Source organism: Alosa alosa, chromosome 17 (genome assembly GCF_017589495.1).
Source record: "Alosa alosa isolate M-15738 ecotype Scorff River chromosome 17, AALO_Geno_1.1, whole genome shotgun sequence".
Taxonomy (NCBI): Eukaryota; Metazoa; Chordata; class Actinopteri; order Clupeiformes; family Clupeidae; genus Alosa; species Alosa alosa.
The window spans coordinates 31144072-31152892 of NC_063205.1; positions in this window are offsets into that span (position 1 = coordinate 31144072).

An 8821-nucleotide genomic window follows, 5' to 3' on the forward strand; every position below is an offset into this window, starting at 1 on the left:
GCCTAGGATGACCAATTGTTTCCGTATGTTTGCCTCCAGGGGTCATGTTAACCCATTCCATGTGCACACATGTGCATAAACAGATACACACGCACACACATACATTTACAGTAATCATACGTATGACACATACTCACACAGTAGACATATGTACGCATGCATGCACATGCGCAAACACACAAGCACGCACATACACACACACACACACCCACACACATAAACATAAATTTGTACACGCACACATGCACATAATTCAAGAATTTTTCCCGTCATCTACTTGGTTTTTGGTCATTGATACCCGGGACACCGAACCACCGGGGTACATGAAATTTGGTGGGTATGTAGCCCCACTAGACTTTTACAGAAAAATTTCATTTCGTACCCGGGGAGAAGTAGTCGTTTGTCCACTAGATGGCGCATCGTTGCAGTGAGACGTAATTTTGTTGGAAGTTAAAAGTGGGTTGGAAAAAACAATGGACGCTTCCTACAAGGACTGTAATTTACCGCCAATAACATCTAATAAGGATAGGACGATGTTCACATGAAGTGTAATTCCCATTTCTTCTTGAAGCCGAAATAAATCTGAGGATGTTTATCGGACATGCTTGGTTAACGGTAATGTTACCGTTAGCGTTGGTTGAGTGATGGAGGCATTTGATTGATTGCATTTGTAGAAAACTATAAATGCGGTTATACCAAGCAAATGTATAGCAGCACTGTTTGTATCTTTCGACTGTCATTTATTGCACGTTCTACAAAATCATTCTGTGCAATGGAAGATTTACCAACGTTACACCGGTCTGATACAGTTTTGCCTATACATGCGTGAGACTGAGACGCCTGTTTATTTTGTTTTAAGTGCGTGCAGGGTGTGAGAGGGGAATCGATGTGCTTTGATTACAGCTTGGTAGTTGTAGTCTGTGAAATTAAAAAGCACGTGTGTGTGAAGTATCCAAACAATGACACCTTCATTTCATTATGGCTGCTTTAGCAAAACACCTTAAGCTACTGTGTAGTGGGTTCCATTTAGAAGTGGCTACTTCATTCGCGCTTTCCTTGACTCATGGAGCTGCGTGAATGTTATTACAACTTTTCGCCACGATATGACCGTTTAAGTCCGCTTGATACTGTAAAGGCGAAGCCATTGGTTTCAAAGGAGATTTTATTTGTGTCGCCAGCATAGCCATATTGACAATTTATGTTGTAAATAGGCCTACCTTATAATCCTACCTGTAGCTTAGGGAAGCTAACAGCTTTCTATTAGGATCTAGTTTGTTAGTTACCGTTTTGTCATAACTCCCTAATGCATTTTTTGCATTTAGAATAGCCAGAGCGTGTATATCTCAATCGAAAATTAAACAATATCGGTGCCTATGGACTAGGCTGGGTGAACCCAGGCTGATCTGCCCGCTATTTATTTTTTGATTTCTTAAAAGATTGAGCTTGGTCGGATGAAAGCCAGACTAGCCATGGACCTCAGTTAAACAATGCAAGGGAACATGAATCAGCCTATATTTGCACGAACAATAACGGACAAAAAGCTCTTCAACTTTGGCCCGTTAAAATGTGTATGAACAGTCTAGCGGCGCATTTCATCAAGGCCCATTTGGACATGTCAGTTATTTGCACCACTGGTTAGATGTAAAACAGCATTTCGTTTCAGACTAGGCTACTGTTACTTAATTTGTGCATTAACAATAACGTTTCAGACTACTGTTACTTAATTTGTGCATTGACAATAAAGTATTACATGAACTAAAGATGACACAAATCTTATGTAGAAGAAGAAACATTCACAAAAAAAATCCATCCATCCAAAATGACCTTTGTTTTGATAGCTGTTGAAAACGGCATGGAACTGACAGAGATGTTTTTGTTTATAAATACATAAAAAATAAATAAATAAATAACATTATGCTGATACCTTTTGCTTTTCCCAAATACAATGTAGCCTACAGGTGTAAGTGACCTTTCATCAATCCAGTTGCAATGGATGAACTGTGATGAACTGCCCTACTTGTGATTGTTTAGAGATTTTATTCTATTCACCTTTTCAGCACCAGTAGGCTACTTTCTGTGCAGCCGCACACACACACACTCAGGCATGCCAAACAAGCATACACAAAAGTTTCAAGAGTGGGGGATGGAGTAAAATATGGGACCACCACCAGCCCCCCCCCCACCCCCGGGCACCCCCCGAACCGCAAAAAAAAAAAACAGTTTTTCCTAAATAACTACCTGAACCGTGGCACTGAGGATGAAGAATCTTTTATGGTATGTTGGTCTCAAGGGCCCACATCAACCTGGCTCATAATCACTCATTTGTGATTTGCACCCCCACCCCCGGGTAAAAAATGAAAATGCAATATTATTCTGCTTTAATTGCCCCTACACTCTTAAAAGTGCTGGGTTATTATTTTAACTAAAGCACTGGGTTAATGACGTTTTTACTTTTTATTGGGTTATCATAACCCATGCTGGGTTATTGTTAAGACCCAGGTGCTGGGTTAGTGGCTGAGAGCACAAAAAATCATGTAATGCACCCAGTGCCTGGGTAATTTTCAGAGGTGGAAAGTAACGAAATACATTTACTCACGTTACTGTATTGAGTATTTTTTCTGTGTATTTTGTATTTTTTAAGTAGTTTATAAAATCGGTATTTTAAATTTTACTTGATTACATTTTGAGTGAAGTATTGTACTTCGCTACATCAAAAATCCCATCCTTACTTACGATACCACATACGAAAACAGAAAGGGAGAGAGAAAAAATCGCGCCCTAAACCACTAGCCTAGTGATAATGATCAGCATGTAGCCTACAACAGGACATGAATCAAGCTGGCGCCATGTCTTTCTGAAAGTGATTGAGATGGAACTGGATCACGAGATGCATCAGATTACATGTGTAGCCTAACCTATGAAAGTGTATTTTCCGCTATTTCAATGGGTTGTCTCAGTTCGTTTTAGCACTATGATTGCGGAGATATTCAAGCAAACACCATGGGATTTCGTGTTTTGACGTTTGTGCTCACCTTTCTTTGGAAAGTAGTTCATTAGCAGTTGTTTCCCCTCATTTCTCTCTTTTTCCTGTTTTGGCATTTGTTTTTGGTAACCTGACTTCTTGGATAAAGACATTGCACCAGCAGCACAACAATTAGCGGTCCACTACTAGCGATGCTCAACTAAATAAACAAAAGATAGACTACCTTATGAATCGTGCAGGCGGACTAAACCATTTAGCTCTTTAGCAAGGGAGAGTGAGAGTGACCTTAGACAGTTTTCACTATGTTTTGTATAAACATCCAGTCAGTCAAACTTTACATTTCGTATGACATTCATTTTGACATTAATTTGGAAGTTAAAATATTAAGGTAAAATAAATATATGGTGGAAATAAGTATTGAACGCTTAGACTTTTTTTCAGTAATTAGCCTAAACTTCCAGTGAGGAAAAGCCTTTGTTTGTAATGACAGCATCAAGACATTTCCTATGACAAAACTTATTAGTCACAGTATCAGGTGTGATTTTGGCCCATTGTTCTAAACAGATTCCATGGGTCCCTCTTGTGAATCCTGATCTTTACTTCCAGAACTGTTTAATTGAATTTAATTGAATTGGCTGCCTTCGAGTCTTTCTGGAGCTTTCTCCGAGTGGTCTTTGGCTCTTGGAATTGACTATCCTTCTGACTCCCTGGTCAGAAATATTGCGAGGAGATCCTGTGCATGGCCGGTTGATGATGCAGTGATGTTCCTTCCACTTGCAGACAATGGCTCCCATGCTGCTAACTGGAAGATTCTGAAGTTTTGAAATTCATCTGTAACCAGTTTCATTGATATGTTTTGCAACAATAAGGTTGCAAAGGTCTTGGGAGAGCTTTTTGCTTTTATCCATCATGAAATGTTTCTTGTGTGACACCTTGGTAATGAAAAACCTTTTTATAGCCCATCAATATGTAGGCTACTAACCAAGCTTATATTATATTATATTAAGATTATATTAATTTGCACAGATAGCAAGGATAACTACTCTCTAAGATTCCAGCTCGTTCCTTTCCTTGCCTTAGTGCCTTTTTCTTAGCGTGTTCAATACTTTTCCCCTGTGTATTTCCACTTCATTACACATGACTCTACTTATGGAGTTGTTTGGATTTTTATTTGTGGATTACCTGAGTTATTACTAATGCCTGGTGAAAATGTTGTGCCCCCGTATTCCACTTTTCAAGGGCCCTCTCCCTACATTGGGGCCCTATACTTCCCCACTTTTCCCCAGTTCGACACCCTTTAATCTGCTGAACCTTCTGCTCGTTTCAAAATATAAAAAAAAAAACTGCAACTCAACATTGGCCTGCCTGCCTCAGCTGCCTGTGAGGGGCTTTTCAGTTGTGCTGGATTACTGTTCACTGCAAAGCGACCAAGGATGAGTGCAACTAACTTTGAAAATCAACTACTGCTCAAACTTAAAGGAGAACTCTGGTGATTTTTCACATACAGTAGATCTCCATTTCTCAATGTCACCGAGTACTGTCGGTATGAACAAAACTGAAACAATCGGTTTTACCTTGCTTGAGTTGCTGCACCTACAGCGCTACACACTGGGAGCATGAACACGGCTGCCTTAGCTGCTGGCTGCAGCAACTCGAGCTAGGACCAAAATCCTTTTAGGCAAGTACCTCCACTCGCCGGCCATATTGCAACGCTTTTTGGGCACTTATCGGGCATCTATTTCAGCAGAAATGCGCGTGCATAATAACCTGACCCTCGCCAGATGAATTTCGTTCCACTTAGCTCCGCCTAGCTTCACTCACATCCATCTGGGACCTCTTCCATTGAGAGTGATTTCTGCAACCGACTTTATGGTTCAGCCAATCAGAACGCAAGGCGGGAGTTTCATAGATGTGATGTAGTGGAGAAGCGACCGTGAGACTGTTATCAGCGTCACGGATTGGCTTCGATGTGAGTGGTTGAAGTAGCACGTCAATAGATGACAGACAAGTGGCTTATTCAATCATATGCAAGCATTTCAGTGTTTCCCACAGAATTAAATTCTATTTGTCGTGGTAGGTTTGCAGAATTGACTTGAATGTCTTGAATGTTGAACAGTTTTTTAACAAATTAGCGCAGCCTGGTTATGATGCTAACCAGATTTAAGCACAATTTAGTAGAACATGGAAAATCATTGTGTGGTGTTCAGTGTTGATATTGTGGTGGGCCGCCACAAATAAGTCAATGTATGGGAAACACTGCATTTTTTTGATTAGGCCCAGCCTTCTGAAACACCATTCGATGGGATCGGGTTCCAGATGGATGAGTGGAGCTAGGGCGAGGCGAAAATTCATCTGGCTAGGGTCAGGTTACGTGCATAAGGCTTCACAACACCAATCTTGCTCCAGCAGCGAGATCACAACAGATGATTGGCACGATGTCTTCACAGCACACCACATGATTGGCTCAATGTATTCTCAACACACCACATGATTGGCTCAATGTTTTCACATGTCAACGTTTTGCTGTGGAAGGGTTGTAATATGTGTAGACAACGTTACAAACTAACCCCATGCATTACTATCGCCCGGCAGCACATATACTATGGAGGATTTTTTTGAGTGCTGTATCTCCTCATTAGAAAGTCTCTGGTAAAACTGGTTGTTCTGGTACCCCAAAAAAAAAAGTAACTAAGTAACTTTTACTTAAAGTACATTTTAAATGGACTACTTTTTACTTTTACTTAAGTACATTTTCAGATTGGTATTTTAACTTGTACTTGAGTAATATTTCATCAAAGTATTGGTACTTTTACTTGAGTACAATATTTTCGTACTTTTTCCACCTCTGGTAATTTTAACCCAGTCATTGGTCATTATAATATAGTCTACCAGTTGGATTGACAATCGCAAAGACATGAAGACAACAGTCTTGTACCCCTGGAACAGTGTTCTAGAATATTTGATTGCAACCTTTGGTCCTCCACATCAAGCGACAAGCCGGCAGTGAAAGCTCGAAGGTATGTTGAACTTGTGTAAAATCTGTATGCCACAATTTATATGATGATATATGATATGATATTTGGTAGAATGCATAGACTAATCCGGTGTAGGCTTTTTGAAGATAGTAACGTTATATTAAGGTTAACATTAACGGTGACGTTAACGTTGCTACACAAGCTATTTTTCAAGCTATTTGGTTATGTTAGCTGCTAACTTGCATACTGTAGGCCAACTGGCTAACTTAGGATAACACATAAGTAAACTCATTGTAGAAGTGTTTTTAATCAGATACTGTATTCTATGACGTCTGTTGTGGTTAGAAAGTGCTTTAACGGGATGTGTTTTCAGCAAACGTTAGGTAGATAGAAGCTAGCTAGTTAGCGTTAACGTTAGCTTGCCACTTCGCTGGCCATTGCAGGGAGTCATAGCAGAGGTGAAGTTCGGCACTTCTTTTGAATCTGAGGGACTAGAGGTGACTACATATTTGGCATTTACGTTCAATTTAAACAGAACAGAAACAGTAAAGCGGAACTTCAAGCGTAACTCTGCCAAAATGCAGCCTAGGGTGTTTTTGGGAATGTACCTGAATCAAACTTTAGTTTTTTAAAACCATAATTACGTCCATTTTTAAGCTTCTATGAGTTGTCGTTTTCGGGTGGGGTGGCCTTTTGAATGCACTACTATTTTGATACATGATCGTGTCAAAATCTGTATTTTTAAAACACTAAGAAGGCTCAGCGATTTGATGCGATCATGTATAAAAGTAGTAGTGCTCCTATCATCAAAAGGCCATTTCACCTGAAAACGACAAAGCAAGCTTAGAAGTGGCGCTTCGGACATAATTTTGCTTTTATGACATCCTCTACATTAACATTGCACAGTAGCCTAGATCACAATCTACATATTTGTCATATAATGTATTGATAACAAGGTCTTCAAATTGTCCATAAACTAATGCTCCGTACATGATTATCTGTTCCACAGGCAATGTTCAGCCCCACTCATATTCCAGATCCTGCCCAGTTTACAGCTGCAACACAGGTACACAGTAAAACCTTGACCATCATCACCCTAGCATCTATAATTTGGTTCTTAGCTGAAGTTCACTTTGGTTTCAGTCATGTGAAGTTTGTCATCAGGAACACAATATATGAGCAGATAGATCTAACTAGCCTACTATTCAAACATTGCCTTACATACTGAAATCCACTGCTTCATCAATCCCTTATTTAATCAAATATATCCCTGTTTGTTCCCTACATTTACTATGTGTGTCTGTTTCATAGCCATGTACAGTTACTCCCAACAGCAGCAATTGTTTTTTACTGGATGTATTGTACAGCTCAGCTGTGCTGTTGCCGTTTTCGTTGCTGTGCTGCTCAATAATGGAATAATAACCATAATTTAGGTCAAAATTGAAATCACAATTATTTAGCCTAAACCAGGAGTTCTCAACATTTTCTATCCCATGGCCCACCTAGACATACTTGTAACAAAACAGGGCCTGGTAAATAGCCTATTGTTAACATACTGTATGTGAATGTTAGCCTCTTATATTGACCTGGGTTAAGATGAGTTGCATGTGTGGCAATTACTCAGCCCACTGACTTTAGTTTATCTAATTGTGATAAACTTGACGTACTGTTCACTCCAATAATTTAGTTTTTCTTTATTTTCTAATGACACCGGATAATGACGAAGGACTGTTACAGCGACCTCCACACCACCCTCTTCCAGAGCTCCTTCAGAAGACTAACGATAGTAAGATATTTTACATGTAATGTATGTTATCATTTCATAGTTCATTCAACTGTTACATTCAACTGTTACATTCAACATTCAACTGTTAATTGGCAGAAGGAAGCCAAATATGAAGGGCTGGGCTCTCCTGAACGTAAGCTATTGAGCATGCAGATGGAGAACACACTGACACAGGCACACACACACAAAATACACAGCACAGTCCTATTCAAAATGGAGAATGACAAAAATTACAGAAAAAGTTTGAGAACCACAGGTGTGGGGTCACTCGTTTAGCTCTGTTAGTTGGACCTGGGTGATGCTGTTATTTGTGTAACGGGCCCTTTTTCTGTATTTCCTAGTGGCACAAGATGATTGGCAACAAGAGACACCCAGTGATGAGCTCTCCTGAATGTAAGTTAATTAACACGCAGACACAGAACAGAGTCTGTAAAGCAACTTTGTAAGCAATTAAAGCTGTGTCACTCACAGACACTCATTTCGGTTACATTACCTGTACAGTCTAGTCTGTTCTCCTGCAATCAAACTAGCTGTCTTAGTCTAAAACTACATACAGTCAAGTTAGTTTGACCTCAAGAGCATGGTGGCTAGCTAGCAGGTATCTTTATATTAAAGACAATGTTTCTACTACTAGGCTGATAGAGATTCCACTTGGTAGTCACTAGAGTAGCTGGCTGCCTGTTTCGGTTTTAATTTTGGGTAGGAAGAAAAGTCTCTCTCTCTCTCTCTCTCTCATAGGCTAGGCTGTGCAGAGTCCAAAAAGGCTGCCCTCATTCATACGTCATTCTGACTGAATCCGATATGATCTGACACTGATTACCTAAAAGAATCATTAATCTTTGTTTTAACCTTTTTAATCTTTGTGTTTCAAGTGTCCCATCTGTCCCGTCCAGACCTTCCACACAGGATCCCTCAAAGTAAGACATATTTTAGTGTATGATGTGTTTCATGTGTCTATACTTTTTACTCTGTGTTATGGTAGGCTAGAGGCTGAGAGAGGGTAGTCACTAGAGTAGCTGGCTGCCTGTTTTGGACAAGACACATTTCATCCATTGTATTTTTGTTAACACCTATATT